A 7,170-nucleotide genomic window follows, 5' to 3' on the forward strand; every position below is an offset into this window, starting at 1 on the left:
GGGCCACAGGAACAAACATGGACAAAGCAGTGTGAGCGATCCACAGGTCCCGGGGCCATCCTGAGGTGGCTTAATGTAGCCTGAAGTCATGGGTCGATGGCCAGGCCTGTCCCCCTGGCAAAGCAGGGGCAGCGTCTTGCAGCAGGCTCCAGATGTGTGGATATACATGCATTGCTGCGGTGCAAGGCCTAGCACTGCAGAGCATGTGGAATGCATTGAAACACCCTGTAAGGTAACTGTGACATGAAAATGGTATGGTTATGGCACGTGGGGCTGGATGGGGATTTGCACAGGTGGGCCACAGAGGGTAGATGTTTATGGCCTGTAAGCACAGATGACAGCATGTAGGCAAAGGCCTCCTGTTCCCCCCTCACCTGGGGGACAGTGGGTACTAACCTGCTTCCTGCAAGGGTATCCTCTGGACCTGCTGCATGCTGAGGCTTCCACAGCTTGGAGTGCAGCTGCAGGCTTTGACCTCTTGCAGAAGGTGAGATGACTGAGGAATAATTTCCCTGGATTTGATCAGATAGCTAGCTAGCTGGCTGGCTGGCTGGCTGGCTGGCTGGCTGGCTGGCTACCTAGCTAGCTAGCTAGCTAGCTAGCTGGCTGGCTGGCTGGCTGGCTGGCTGGCTGGCTACCTACCTACCTACCTACCTAGCTAGCTAGCTAGCTGGCTGGCTGGCTGGCTGCTTGGTTGGTTGGCTGGCTGGCAGGCTGGCTGGCTGTCAGTCAGTCAGTCTGTCAGTCAGTCAGTCAGTCAGTCAGTCACAGCAAAGGAGCTGTCTTAAGGGAGACTGGTAAATAGAGGTGTATATGAATGTTTTGCTGAAGAAGAATGATGAGTACATGATAACCCTCCCTGGAATGGAATGGTACATGGAGGTTTGGGTCAGGAAGTAGGAGGAGTATAGAACAAGAAAGCCTGGGAGCAGGTAAGTGAGAAGGATGAAGTAGGTGAATGGGCATACAAGGAGGCACTGAGCGGGTTATGGATGGTAGAGAAGTGTTGCAAAAGCTGGAGGAAAGAAGGTACCTTGAAGTGTCTCTGTAACAGGGAACAAGCAGAGATGTACAGGTTGCAGCAACAGTATTTCTTTGTTTCACCAGGTTCCCTGTATTACAAGGGCACTACATCCGTGTGGAGCTCCATGGGCTGGCACGTGGTTTGAGTGTCAAGGCAGAAATGGAGAAGAATCTGTCCTCGGGGAGCATGCAGCTCTGGCTGTCCTAAGTATGCTGATAGGAGAAGGTATGTGTCACGTTTCAAAAGTGTTGCACTTACCACAGCAGGAGGCATGCATTGCTGAGAAGCAAGCATGGAGCACTTGAATTTTGCTACATGCTCAGGCATAGATTTGAGAGTGAAAGAGAAAAGTACAAAGACATACTGTGTGCACATAGGGAGAGGGATACTGTATGCACATGGGGAGAGTTGTACAGGTCGTGTTTACAGGCTCGCTGCAGTAATTGTGACACCTGTCAGGTGTAAGTGGCATGTGTAAGACACGGTAAGACATGTGTAAGACGTGGGTGTTGCAAAGAATTGCAGTTCTGAGCAGAAAGGGTGCTACAAAGGCAACGGCTTTGAAATGCAGGACGGCAGGCCCAAAAGTGATGGAAATCCACTCCTACAGCGCCCTCTGGTGTCGAGGTACTGTTTAGGATGGAACTTGGGACGTTCTCTAGAAATACCTGGGAAGGAATGGATCTGCAAAGCAGACCCTCCCACGGTGTGTCCTGTCACTGGCATCTGGTCTTAGGTTTGAAACACACAAGGACAGAGAGGAAGGGAAAAAGAGGACAGGAGGGACAGGTAGGGCCACAGGAACGAACAGGGACACAGCAATAGGAGCGGTCCATAGGGTGCCAGGGGCATCCTGAGGTGAGTTAATATAGACTGAAGTCATGGGCTGATGGCCAGGCCTGTCCCCCTGGCAAAGCAGGGGGAGCATCTTACAGCAGGCTCCAGATGTGTGCATATACATGCATTGCTGCACTGTGAAGCATGTGGAATGCATTGAAAGGCCCTGTAAGGTAACTGTGACATGAAAATGTTTTCTTTATGGCACGTGGGGCTGGATGAGGGTTTGCACAGGTGGGCCAAGGAGGCCATGTTTATGGCCTTCGAGCAGAGGTGACAGCATGTAGGCAGAGGCCTCCCGTTCCCCCCTGAGCTGGGGGACAGTGGGTACAATGCATATCCTCCTTGCTAGGTGCATGCTGAAGCTTGGAACATTTGGAGTACAGCTGCAGGGTTTGACATCTTCCAGAAAGTGAGATGAATGAGGAAAAATTTTCCCTGGATGTGATCAGCTAGGTAGGTAGGTAGGTAGGTAGGTAGGTAGGTAGATAGCTGGCTGGCTGGCTGGCTGGCTGGCTGGCTGACTGACTTTCAGTCAGTCAGTCGGTCAGGCAGTGCAAAGTAGCTGTCTTGAGGGAGACTGGTGGATACAAGTGTATATGAATGTTTTGCTGAAGAAGAATGATGAGTACATGATAACCCTCCCTGGAATAGAATTGGACGTGGAGGTTTGGGTCAGGAAGTACGAGGAGTATGGAACAAGAGAGCCTGGCAGTGGGCTGGTGAGAAGGATGAAGTAGGTGAATGGACATAGAAGGAGACGGTGAGGAGGTTATGGATTGTTGAAGAGGCTTGGAAAAGCTGTAGGAAAGAATGTGCCTTGAAGTGTCTCGGTGGCAGGGAACGTGCAGGGATGTACAGGCTGCAGCAACGGTCTTTGTGTGTTTCTCAGGGTTGCCTGTATTGCAAGGACACTGCATCCATGTGGAGCCCCATGGGCTGGCACTGGTGTGAGGGTCAAGGCAGAAATGGAGAAGAATCTCTCCTGGGGGAGCATGCAACTCTGGCTGTGCTAAGTATGCTGGTATGAGAAGGTATGTGTCATGGTTCAAAAGTGTTGCAGTTGCCATAGCAGGAGGCGTGTATTACTGAGAAGCCAGCACGGAGCAGTTGGAATCTGGGCACCTGTTCAGGCATAGTTTTGATAGAGAGAGGGAAAACTACAAAGTGATAGTGGGTGCACATAGGGAGAGTTGTGCAGGTCGTGTTTACAGGCTCGGTGCAATAATTGTGAGACCTGTGAGTTGTCAGTGCCACGTGTAAGACATGGGACGTGGGTGTTGGAAAGAAGTGCAATTCTGAGCACAAAGGGTGCTATGGAGGCAATGGCTTTGAAATGCAAGACGGCAGACTGGAAGTGACAGGAGGCCACTCCTACAGCACCCTCTTGTGTCAAGGTAGTGTTTAGGATGGAACTTGTGACATTCTCTACAAATACCTGGGAAGGAATGGATGTGCAAAGGAGACCCTCACACGGTGTGTGCTGTGAGTGGCATCTGTTCGTAGCTATGACAGACACAAGGAGAGACAGAGAGAAAAAGAGGAGTGGAAGGACACGTAGGGCCACAGGAACAAACAGGGACAAAGCGATAGCAGCGGTCCATGCGTCCCGGGGGCATCCTGAGGTGGGTTAACATAGGCTGAAGTCATGGGCCCATGGCCAGGCCTGTCCCCCTGGCAAAGCAGGGGCAGCATCTTGCAGCACACTGCAGCTGTGTGGATATATATGCCGTGCTGCAGTGAAAGGCCTAGCACTGCACAGCATGTCAAAGGCATTGAAAGACCCTGTAAGGTAACTGTGACATGAAAATGGCACGGTTATAGCATGTGACAGTGGGTTCAGGTTTGCACACGTGGGCCACAGAAGGTAGATGTTTCTGGCCTGCGAGCAGAGGTGACGGCATGGAGGCAAAGGCCTCCCGTTCCCCCCTGAGCGGGGGGACGGTGGGTACAAACCTGCTTCCTGCAAGCGTATCCTCTCAGCCTGCTGCGTGCTGAGGCTCGGACGACTTGGAGTGCAGCCACGGGCTTTGGCCTCTGTGCCTACACACCTCTCGCAGAAGGTGAGATGACTTCATAAGAACTTTGCCTGGACGTAATCAGCAGCTGGCTGAATGTCAATACAAAGTATGTGTCTTCAGAGAAACTTGTGGATGGAGTGAGATAGGAATGCTTGGGTGAAGAAGAATGCCGAGTGTGTGATGACCATCCCTGGAGGGGAATTGCAACTCTGCAGAGTATGGAGTGCATGCACTGTTGGACAGCCTTTGCTGCAGGCAAGTGTGAAGAAGCCCTGGAGATGGATTAGAAGGTATTAGAGTGGGTGGTTGCGGTGGGATGACATGGGTGGGTAAGAGACAGTGCACCTGATTGAGAATTTGTAGAATACTGGGAAACTTTGATGTGTTGCTGTGGCTGAGCAGGCCTGAAACCCTCCGCTGTGTCACGACTTCAACAGGCGGCTGGTGGGTAGGAGGCCCAGGAGGACGTGGCATCGGGCGCTCGGACTAGCACGTGTGCGGAGCCGTGCGGAAATGACTGACACGTGTGTCGTGTTCTCTTCCGGATGGTGGGGTTTCGCTGCTGCTGCAGTTGCCTATCCTGGCAAGGATATTGTGGTGATGTGGCATGCATAGAGAAGGGAAAGATGGCATCTGTTCTGTTCCAAAAGATATAGAAAACAAAATGACATGAAAGGCTGCTGAAGGAAAATTGTTATGACTGACTGCTACTGTTGCAAAATGTATCATCAGGTTAAAAATATTGTGTCACTGGAGTCAAAGGTTTGGTTTGGGTTTCCCCTGGGAAAAGAAATGTTTGGTTTCTTCCAGGGCGATGTTGTGCCACATGAGGCCTGGTGAATTCAGCATAGCAAGAGCTTGGGATTGACCCCCAAAGATAAGCAGAAAGACAAGCACTGTGAACAGAACATCCAGCAGGAACATGTGGTTCTCCAGAAGACATGATGGATATGACAAGCAGCTAGGCCACAGCACCTGCAGCAGGGCTGAAGACATCGTGGCCCAGAGAAATGACTGCTAAAAACAAGTGAAGAATGTCATAAGCATGACAGACAAGGACATTGGAGTGCAACGAGACACCGAATATGGGGACTTTGCTCCACTTTGGACGAATGAACACTGAGGCAATGCTTTCCTATTGGCTTTTACTGTATGCACTATCTGAGAAACGGAGTAAAAGCTCTGTAGTCTGGAATGGTTGTCTCTGCACACCCGGGCTATGGGGGGATGAGATGATTGCTGTGGTACATGCTGGGCACAAAATAAAGTCATGCCTTGAGTGTGTAACATGAAAATGTTGTTGCAGAGTTTTTCCATTTTTTTCTGCAGATTGGGGGACACTAGTAAACACGTGGCAGTAGTGTAGAGGTGGAAAAAAAACCCCCAAGACTGCAGAAGTGATCCCTGCAAAAGCACAGCAGGGGGTAAGACATGCACACAGAAGTGAATGCAGGCACAAAACAAGTGCAAAAACCCCAGCGATACACAGTAGAAGCCCCTAGGAAATGCTGTACAATGAGATAAGCAAAATGGACATAGTTGGGAGACACAACTCTATGTATGCTAGTGCTGCAGTATCCCCCAAAATGTGTTTTGGTTTTCAAGAATCATAAATGGTGCTTTCAAAAAGTGATGAAAAGACCTAGTAAGATTTGAGAGAATGGTAATTTGTGCTAATACAGTTGACGGAAAGCGTGTAGAAACCATGCACTGAACCTTACTAATTTTCTCTAGCAAAGGAGCTCCAAAAATGGTGGAAAAAGTAAAACGATAAAAATGCCTCGGCTCCTGGGCTGCCATAGCGACGGGCGGGCGGAGGCAGGCGTAGCTTAGGGCGGACTGAGGGGGCACCGAGGGGCGGGCTCTTGGGCGGGGTAGGGGGAGCGGCAGGGCCGTGGCTGTGTGCCGAGCCCCGTGACGTCGAGGGGCGGGGTGTAGAGACCACCGGAGGCGTGGCTTTCTCCCGGGCCGAGAGACGACAGGGGCGGGGCCGAGGGAGGGACGACGGGCGAGGCAGTGGGTGGAGTACCGTGAGGGACGGAGAATCGGGGGCGGGGAAGTGGGCAGGGCTTTGTTGACGTCATTGTGCGGCGAAAAGGATATGCCCCCAAAAAAAGGATTTAAAATTAAGGAGCCACTCTGGCTCGGTGGGTATGGCCTTAAGCCGGATCTCTGCACGTCAGGGGTTCGAATCCCACCGCGGGCTACCCCGTGCGTGTGCTAGGCGCGTCACGGCCCCGTAGTCCGGGAGCCCGCCGGGCCCGCCTACCCCCACTGGAACGTAAGTGAGGCACGTGTGCCAGAAGGTGGGGCGACACAGGCGGGCCCCCCCGCGAGGGGGGGCAGCCCAGGTGGGCCCGCCGCAAGGGGGGGGCTGCCGCTGCAGCTCCCCGCAGGGGGGGGGGATGGCGCCGCCCGGACGGGCCGTCCCGGTGTGCCCCCCGGCATCCACCGCGCCGCGCGCGGCAGCGCGCGGCGCGCGCCGAAAATCGGGGGCGGCACCTGGTGCCAGAAGGGGGTTGTGGAGGGCACCAAGGTGCCAAAAATCACTTTTTCCACCTACAACGCACAAACAAACACTTCACCTTCAAACTCTCTCCATCCCAAAAAATAAATACTTCTTTACTCACATTTCCTTCTCTTTGCAAACTCGGCCTTCTTTCATACCTTAACACATCTCACTCACACACACACACACAGACACCCAAACACACTGCATATACATTCACCAACTATAACACACTCTGATTAACAACAAAAAAACCCTCTTCCCAAACTTTGCAAAACACTCCATTTATCCACCTCTTGCCTTCTCCAAAACTCACATCCTCTCTCGAAACCCTTGCCGCCTTGCTTACGCCACCGTCGCAGCTCCTTGCTTGCGCCGTTCGAGCCACGCTGACGCTTCATCATTTACCACACCGATCCCTTCCTAAGCCACTTTGACCTTTCACCCCTCACGCTCACAACAACAAAACCTCACCTCTCACATCCTTCACCTTTCCATTCCCACCTTTACTCCCTCAACATTTCTTCCACGTGCCACTTCCTGCCATCATTACTTCCCTGCAACCAATCGCTTCACGGTACCACTCTCAAAGACAAACGAAATTTAACAATCATCTCAAACACCTGCATCTGGCCTCCAGCAAGCCACAAACCTCTTCGAACACCATGGCTAACTGACAGCTGGACACCTCTCTCCCATGGAAAATCAATCTCCCACCGCTTTGCCCGTCTGGTCCTCTCCCTACCGGTGCCGTGGTCGGGCCCGGATGCCTCTCATGT

This window comes from Lichenostomus cassidix, unplaced genomic scaffold, assembly GCF_008360975.1.
Source record: "Lichenostomus cassidix isolate B80296 unplaced genomic scaffold, HeHo_3.0 HiC_scaffold_47, whole genome shotgun sequence".
NCBI classification, from domain to species: Eukaryota; Metazoa; Chordata; class Aves; order Passeriformes; family Meliphagidae; genus Lichenostomus; species Lichenostomus cassidix.